The sequence below is a fragment of the Camelus dromedarius genome, chromosome X (genome assembly GCF_036321535.1).
Source record: "Camelus dromedarius isolate mCamDro1 chromosome X, mCamDro1.pat, whole genome shotgun sequence".
Taxonomy (NCBI): Eukaryota; Metazoa; Chordata; class Mammalia; order Artiodactyla; family Camelidae; genus Camelus; species Camelus dromedarius.
In genome coordinates this window covers 110,930,785-110,939,227 of record NC_087472.1, presented here as the reverse complement: position 1 = coordinate 110,939,227, position 8,443 = coordinate 110,930,785, and positions in this window count along the sequence as shown.

Sequence of the window (8,443 nt, the reverse complement as noted above, 5' to 3'; positions counted from 1 at the left end):
GATTGGACTCATGTCCTGAGTCAAAGAAAGGAAAGATGTCTAATGTAGCTAAAGTTGCCATTATAATTAGGATTTATTTTCTAGGTTGGAGGGACATTTCAGTGATGTCAAGAACGGGACAAATTTCAGGAAAGAGTGCTTTCTGAGTCAAGCGTGCTTATCTTTTTAGAGGCAGGACTTTTAAATCTCTCACTAGAAGGCGATTTTCCCAAAAACGTCTCAACCTGCGTTTACCTAAAATTTGACAACACTTGTTCTAAACCTTAAGAGCCACAGATCTCCCATGTAGGTAACACTACTTTATATCTTGCTTGTACACTGCTACAGAAGAAATATTTTTAAACACCTTTTGTTACTTAATACTAGTTCAAATCCAAAGTGTCATTGGTTCAGTACATGTGAGGTTTACAGAGTTCCCTAAGCTTGTTATTGTATGCTAATGTAGTTCACGTAAAATGGACATGAAGAAATAATTTTTTGATCTCTAATTCCTCATAAATACACATAAATTAATTTTTCCATATGTTGTGGGCTATGTAATATTCAACATTCATTTTTTAGACGAAGAAAATAAATTTGAGAGTAGAAACACATTCTCAGTGCATTTTATGCATTAAAATTCTAATTCTAAGGCCAAATAAAAAAAGAAAAAATATTTAAAGCATGCCTCTTATTGTCACACATGCATATTAATAACCAATGATGGCGATAATGAAGCTAATTGCACATAGTGTTTACGAGGTGTCCGGCATAAATGCTTTACATACACAATAGTCGCTAACTTAATGCTCAAAAGCTCTAAGAGGTAAGTAGTTTTTGTCACCATTCTACCGATGAACAAACTGAGGCACAAAGCTATTAAATGAATTGCCCAAGACTGCAGTGTATAAATGACAAAAAACGAAACCAGCACCCTTACTCACTATGCTATAACTTATAATAATAATAATAAGATTCCTTAACTACAATACAAAAAGGTAATGAATGCAAAGTAACACATAATCATATAATATGTATTGTTACCGCCTGACATGATGAAGTGGCCCAGAACTTCAGGGGCTGAATTCTTTGCTCCCGTGACTCGAATGCCATGAGCAGGGCTGGAATTCTTTTGAAATTGCTAACCACTCTTGGTAAGTTTCCAAACAAATAAACTACACTTTTCCCTCTAATTACTTGGCAGCTGTGTTCCTGGGAAATTCAGTGTCTATTAGAACTGTTTCAAAAAAAAGAAAAAGAAAAAGAAAAAGAAAAAGAAAAAGAAAAAGAAAAAGAAAAATACTCCTTGAGTTTAGGTATAGAATGGAGTTAGGCTGTAGGTTCAGAGAGTGATGGAGACTTTTTTTTTTTTTATGTCAACGGATACTGGTGGGATACTTCAAAGCTGTGTGGGAAATGGTACAGTTCTCTTTTGTTCTGTTTTGTTCTGTTTCGTTTCAGTGTCATGAACATCGCTGAAGTTTTCACTTTTCCTGCCTGCTGCCCACTAAATGGACAGTAGGGACAGTAAATTCTTATAATAACAACAAAATGCCATAACCAGCATTGAAGAGTTACCGTTTCAAGGAATCTGTGGAGAGAATTCAGAATCTGAAGTCTTATGTGCTTATACTGTGAAATGCTACGCAAAATACTGAGGGTAGGTGCATGCTGCTCGGGGAGCGATCAGTAAGTTCCAGCAAATTCTCAAAATATAATTACTCTCTATTCCCCCATGAGTTAAAAAAAATAATCACGTTGGGTATTCCATGATATTCTGGACTATTTTTCCCAATTTCTTTTTCAGTTGGTAGCCATTCATTCCGGTTGGCGTGTGCTATTCTTTGCATGTTCATAACTTGCATAATTTGGCCTCAGCATTCTTCCCCACTTAGCATCCACTGCAGATTTTTTTTTATTTCCAGTGAACTACGCCATTGCTCATAGCTGCGTTAAAATTAGCTAGGACAGGTAGGAGCCAGCGCCACTCGGAAGCGCCAGATTCCGCCGTGATTTCTCTCTGGTGGTCCGTGCAACGCCAAGGTGGTCTTCAGAGTCACTGCTTAAACATGGGGTTATGTCTGAGCAGAAGTTTTTCCCCAGCCCTTTCCAGGTGCAAGGCCGTGAACGTTCCCTTTCACGGGCACTAAGCAGGGTGCCGACTGATCCTGCAGACTGTGCTGGGGCAGAAGAAATGGGTGCTTCTGACTCTTTCTGGTCTCTGAGGACGGGGGCCGGGGACACTGGCCGCTTGGTACGTCGGTTGAGCCGTAGCTGGTGCTAGACCCAAAATACATGTGAAGCCTTGGGGGCAGGGTTCAGCATAGCAACGGGACATTGTTGGTTAGGAGGATGGCGCATGTGTGCTGGAAAAGAAGGCTCGGTGGTACAGATAAATAGTCGTCTGAATGTCTTGCCAAGTAGCTTTGTCACCAGGGTCATTGTGTACCCCTCCGGTTATTTATCTGTGTTTGGCCATTCTGATAGATTCGCCCTGTCCATTTCAACGTTTAGGGTCCACAACTACCTGTCTGGGTTTTGTAGCTGCACGGAGTGGGGGAGACGGTGTCCTGTCCCCATGTGTGGTAGACGGAACTGTACCCCCTCAAAGCTCATGTGTTGAGACCCTACCCGCCAATATGATTGTATCTGGAGACAGAGTCGTTAAGGTTAAATGAGACCGTAAGAGTGGGACCCTCATCCAGGAGAATTTGCGTCCTTATAGGAAGAGACGAGGACACAGACACGCAAAAAGAGGGACGACCACGTGAGGACACAGGGAGGAGACGGCCGTCCACACGCCAAGGAGAGAGGGTTCGGGAGGAACCAACACGTTGATCTTGGACTTTCAGACTCAACGGATCGTGAGAAAATAAATTTTACTTCTTAAGTCACCCAGTTTGGGGCATTTTATTACGGTGAGCCAAGCAGACTGAAACACCATTTTATCCAGAACCAGAAGGCAAGAAACATTTATTTTTTTCTCCCTGTGATAGGATTACTTTAGGATTATCCTCTGTTAAGAAATATTTTTAACAATATGTGAGTAGAAATCCTTTTTAATAGAAATAATGTATAGCTCCACCAAGTCAATAAAATTTATTTTTCAGTCAATAGGCTTTTTAAAAAAATTAATTACAAAATTTATAAAAGGGCACATTTGTATGTCCCCGTCCTTCTCTCCAAAGAGTTCTGTTGGAATGATGACATTATATGGGCACCTCATTCAAATTCGTCTTCCCCTAGGCACCCCCAAATTCCAAGTCCTTTCCTCCTCATTTCATTTTTTAAAATGGTTAGTTAGGCACTTAAAGAGAATATTGAACACCTTTCCCCTGATAGCTCCCTCATGGGTGGCTCTCCCCTAATGCCAGTCATCACTGATTAAAATTATAACATGTGACTTAACAATATTCACAAAGTATTTTGTCCCTTATTGAAAATTAAACCCATATTTCTTTTCGTGGGAGTGTGTCTCAGCCACTGAACCAGGTCCCCAGGCGCAAGGCTGACTGGATTCCTCCCTGGGCATCCTCGTCAACCGTAATAAACGAATCCTGGCTGACAGGTAAGTTGTAGGAATAGCTGTAAACGGGGGTTTGTGCAGACGGCGAGCTGTTTAAACGTTGTTCCCCTCCCAGGATGATGGAGAAAGGTACAGGGGCAGGAAATTTCAGCGTTTCCATCTTCAGAATGATTACTTGTGTTTGGAGACTCTGAAGAGTGGAGAGACATACCCTCTTGCAAGCACCATTCAGGTCGGCCATGAAGCATGTTGGGGTATCCGCCTGCGGAGGGCTGGAGGCCAGGACCTGGGGCAAGGAGATGCTCTCCAGGCTATCTCCGAGATGCAGGGGGAAAGTCTGCAGCATCAGAGCCTTGGTTCCACCAGCCTGTTTGCAGAATGAATTACAGGCACCCCGCCTACTTCCCAGTGTCAGAATAAAATCAAGAAGTAGGCATAAAGGTGTTAAGTCAATTAGGAAACATGATACAATTATAAAGTTCAATTATCCCTTCCTCATCATCATTATTAACTGGTGCTTTTTTGAGGACCGAAGCTGAGCTGTTTTAAATTCTGCCTTATCCTTTAGGCAGGGGATTCAATATTATTATCGCACATTTTTCACTCGTTCTGCTGGTGTTAGCATTAGCTGTCCTCTACAACCGCTAACACACGGCGGGCGGGCTTCTCAGCCCCTCCACATGCACGTGTTTAGGATCATCATGAATCGACAGATATTTACGGAAATAATGAGTTCTAATTATGAATACGAAACGGATTAAAAGACATCTCTATCCAGCAGTTGACCGGATTAGCGACAGAAAAAACAAAATACAGAACTTTGTGGATACTCATTCTCAAGATTTATTGCAAGGACACATAAACCTGTGCTTTTAGAAGTTTGAACTATATATTTTGCACCTGAGTTATAAAACCTGCTAATAAATCCAGCTCAGCTTCTCATTGAGAAATCATTATTCTCAGCGTCAGCTAGTGCTAAGTATGAGGATTTATAAGGCAGGGAAATACAACTTCAAAATGAACCCCAGGTTTTGAAATCGTACCAATAAATCCTGTTTAAAAAAAAAACAAAAACCTTTTATTTACAAATCCTTATCTTTCACTTGGGATGTACGTGAAAGATTTAGAAATCGTGACCTTGAAGAGATGCAATTATGACCAGCATGGTAAGCCATGACATAATCTGAAATTAACCCATTAAAGTTTCCGAGTGACGGGCGTGTCAGGGGGCACAGCGTGAAGACATGAAGAGGCGTGTTATTTTATGAAGGCTGGCGGAGATTTCCAGTTGCAGGCGTTCGTAGCGGTGATGGATGCTGCCCTGACACCTTGCCCTGGCCTCTTTACAGGCCCAGCAAAGACATCTTCCTGCTGTCGGATGGAAGCTATGCACAGCTCACAGCTGGTCCCCTCTCTAGAGAATTGCCCTTGGCTGAGAACACGTTGCCCCGCCTGGGAGGTTATGCCCTCCCTATGCACCGTGCAGACCCCACAGCCAAAGACGTCCTGACAGGGAGGTCTCACAGGGTGGTCCTCCTCGCTTCAGAGCTGTGTGAGCTGCAGTCTGTGCTTCAGTGGCGTCCCCCGCTGCCCACCACGCTGTCAGACCACGGCTGTATTTTACGAGCAGCTGGTCCTTCCTCTGCAACAACCTACGGCTCATTCCACACCTTCCTTGCTGGTTTTTATCTCAGTGAATCAACTGCACCCAAACTCCTGCCTCCGATTCTTCCACTTGGGAACCCAACCCCAGACTCCAGCTATTTCTAACAACTTTTTTACACGCCTACCGCCATTCCAGTTTGCTTGGACTCCCAACTCCAACTTAAGATAAGCGAGATCGCGTCTGAAGTTGCAGCTCATTATCTGTCATCTAGTGAAACTCCTGGGTCAGAGTCTCAAAGCCTGAACGCATCAGCAGTATCTCCCCGTTTTGCCATTGTGCGTTTGCTCATACAAAATTCAGAGGTGACTGTATGTGCAACTATTATCTTAAAAAGGGTATTTATATTTCGTTCGGTTTCACTAACTGAAGTCTTGGTAATTCGAGCTTTATGCATCAGTGTCCGTTTTAAGATGGGCAGGGACGTCTCCATCTGAAGAAGCAACTGCAACGAGATACAGGCTTTCTGCCTTCCGAAACCTCGGTTCCCCATCACGACTTGGAACCATCCTTAAGAAGTGCATTAAGAACACAAGACATGCTGAAAGGAGCAGCAAGCACTTTGGGAGCTAGCAAAACATTTCCCATTACTTGGCCGATGATGACGGACGTAGCCGTAGACGATGATGGCAATAATGAGGCTTAAAATATTCAGTACCCGAAGAACGTTCCAGACAGGAGCTACTTTAAATAGAGCCAAGGCTCTTAGGGACGCTCTTTGGTGATTAACTGAGACTCATCTGAAACTTTTCCTTTGCCACATCAGTGTCCCCAGCAAGAAAAACAGGATCTCCAGAAGGTCTTCCATCATCCTCTTTTGGCTCCAAGGTGCAAACGTTAACCATCACATAGAGGAGATTTGGTTCGGTATATATAACAGTGAGAGTGGATGCTGAATTTATAGGGTGATGGTTAATCTTGAAGCTGCAACGCCACACTCAGTATGGCGGATTTCTGTGGTTATTTCTTATCCTCTTGAGGCACCATCTTGCTTTTGGGAAAAAGTGGAAACCAATGGCAACTTCCAACGGTGCATGGTCCCCGAGAAGAGATGTCTGGACCCTACTGCCTAGAATCAAATCCCTGCTCGCTCTCACCACTTCTTGCTCTGTACAGAACAAGGTAACTTGCCTCTCTGAGCATCTGTGCTTTCTGTAAAAATGGGTGTAATAACACCCTCTAGCTCATGGTGGTTGTGAAGACTGAACTGTGAAGGTAACATATGGAGCGTGCTCAGAAAGCTACTTGACATAAAACACTCTAAATGATTCTGTGCAAATACGTTGTTCATCAATATGTGAACACACTTATTAAAGATACATGCATTATTATATATGTATATTACATGCATAATACATTCTATATGGAACATAATCTGTAAGTACAATAATGATCACTACATTAATACACAATAGGATATAATTATGTATTATAAAATAATAAATGTGCACATTTAGAAAGAGGCAGAGAGGGAGACATACACAGACCTATGTGTATATGTGACAGTACTATATGTGTAAAAATGATGCATTCAGTTAAAAACATTGGTAACACGTCTCCGACACTGTTTCTTTTTAAACGCGAGTGACTGACTGGACAAGGGCCCAGTGTGAACTGACACCACTTCCCTGTTCCTTCTCACAGGACGTCCTGTGTTCTCTTTCCACACGTGCTCTGCTCAACACCAGGTTTTACACTACATCATACTGTACGAAATCTTGGAGACTTTCATCACCCCACTCTCAAGATTGCCCCACTCAGAGAAAGTCCAGGCTAGAAAGTCTGATCATGGGAAAGAAAGAATGTGACTTAAAAAGAATGGCAGGATACCCATAGATTTAAAAAAAAAGTCTTCTGTATAGCACAGGGAACTATGTTCAATTTCTTATAATAACCTTTAATGAAAAAGAATATGAAAACGAATATATGTATGTATGTGCATGACTGGGACATTGTGTTGTCCACCAAAAATGGACACATTGTAATTAACTGTGCTTCAATTAAGACCTTAAAAATAAAAAAAAGAAAGATACCCAGACAAGGATATAGGTTTGTTAAATTCAGGGGAAATTGGTACTTACACTCCTGCCACGGATGCTAGAAATGAAGTCAGTGCAACTTAATAGCTACGAGTGAACGTCTTTATCTAAGTACACGAGCATATGCCCATGTGTTTGCACATATGCCCAAGAGCCCCAGGGGCCTTAATCCTTAAAAAAAAGTTTATGTTTTCAAATGGGAAGATCTCTGCTATTTACTTCTTGATGCAGTGTTTGCTGATATACCAAAAAAAAAAAAAAATTTAAACAGAAAAACAAACATGAAATGAACAAAAGAGGAAAACAAACTATGAATGCATTAATTCTTATTACGCATGAAACACAGGAGCAACTATTATTTCACAGGGGGATAATAATGTATGCAATTTTCCTCATGTCCTAAAAATATGGCTTTGGAACGATAATGTGTGCTGTTTGATGTTGTGGAAGGTAGCCTTGCAGCAGGGAGAAGGAGGCTGAAAAGAGGTCTGGAGAGGGTGGAAGACAGAATGCTCCAAATGGTTTTGCCACAGTTCCCTCATGCCTTCTTTGTGTGGGTTTTTAAAATATAATAACACCTTAGAGAAATATTTTGAAATCTCCATGTACCTATCTGTCTTATCCATCCATCCATCCATCCATCCAACCATCCATCCATCCATCCACTTACCTACTTATCCATCTATCTACCTGCCTAACTAGCTATCCATCCGTCCGTCTGTCAGTCCGTCCATCCGTCCGTCCATCCATCCATCCATCTACCTAACTATCCATCTATCCAGCTGTCTGTCTATCTACCTGCCTACCTGACTTTCTGTCTGTCTATCTGTCTATCATCTGTCTACATCTATCTAGATCCATCCACCCATCATCTATTATCTGTCTATCTACTATGGTACCATGCTGAAGGTCATTCCTTTCATTCCTAATTCAATTTGCAGCTGATCAAATCGATATTTGTAACTACAGATTATTCATTTTACTTATAATTGATTATCTCAAGAGGAGTAGTTTCTAAATTTTCATTATTACGAGCAAGTTACTGCAAACAACCTTGTCCACATCTCTGTGAAGCACGTAGCATGAGCTTCTCTGGAGTCGACAGCTGTTTGCAGGGCTGGGTGCATCTTCAACTCTATTAATGCTTTGAGAAGTCTTCCCAAAGTGGTTGGGTCAATCCATACACCCTCTAACAGTAGAGGATCCCTTTGTTAGCTTTTATTTTTTTATTGAACT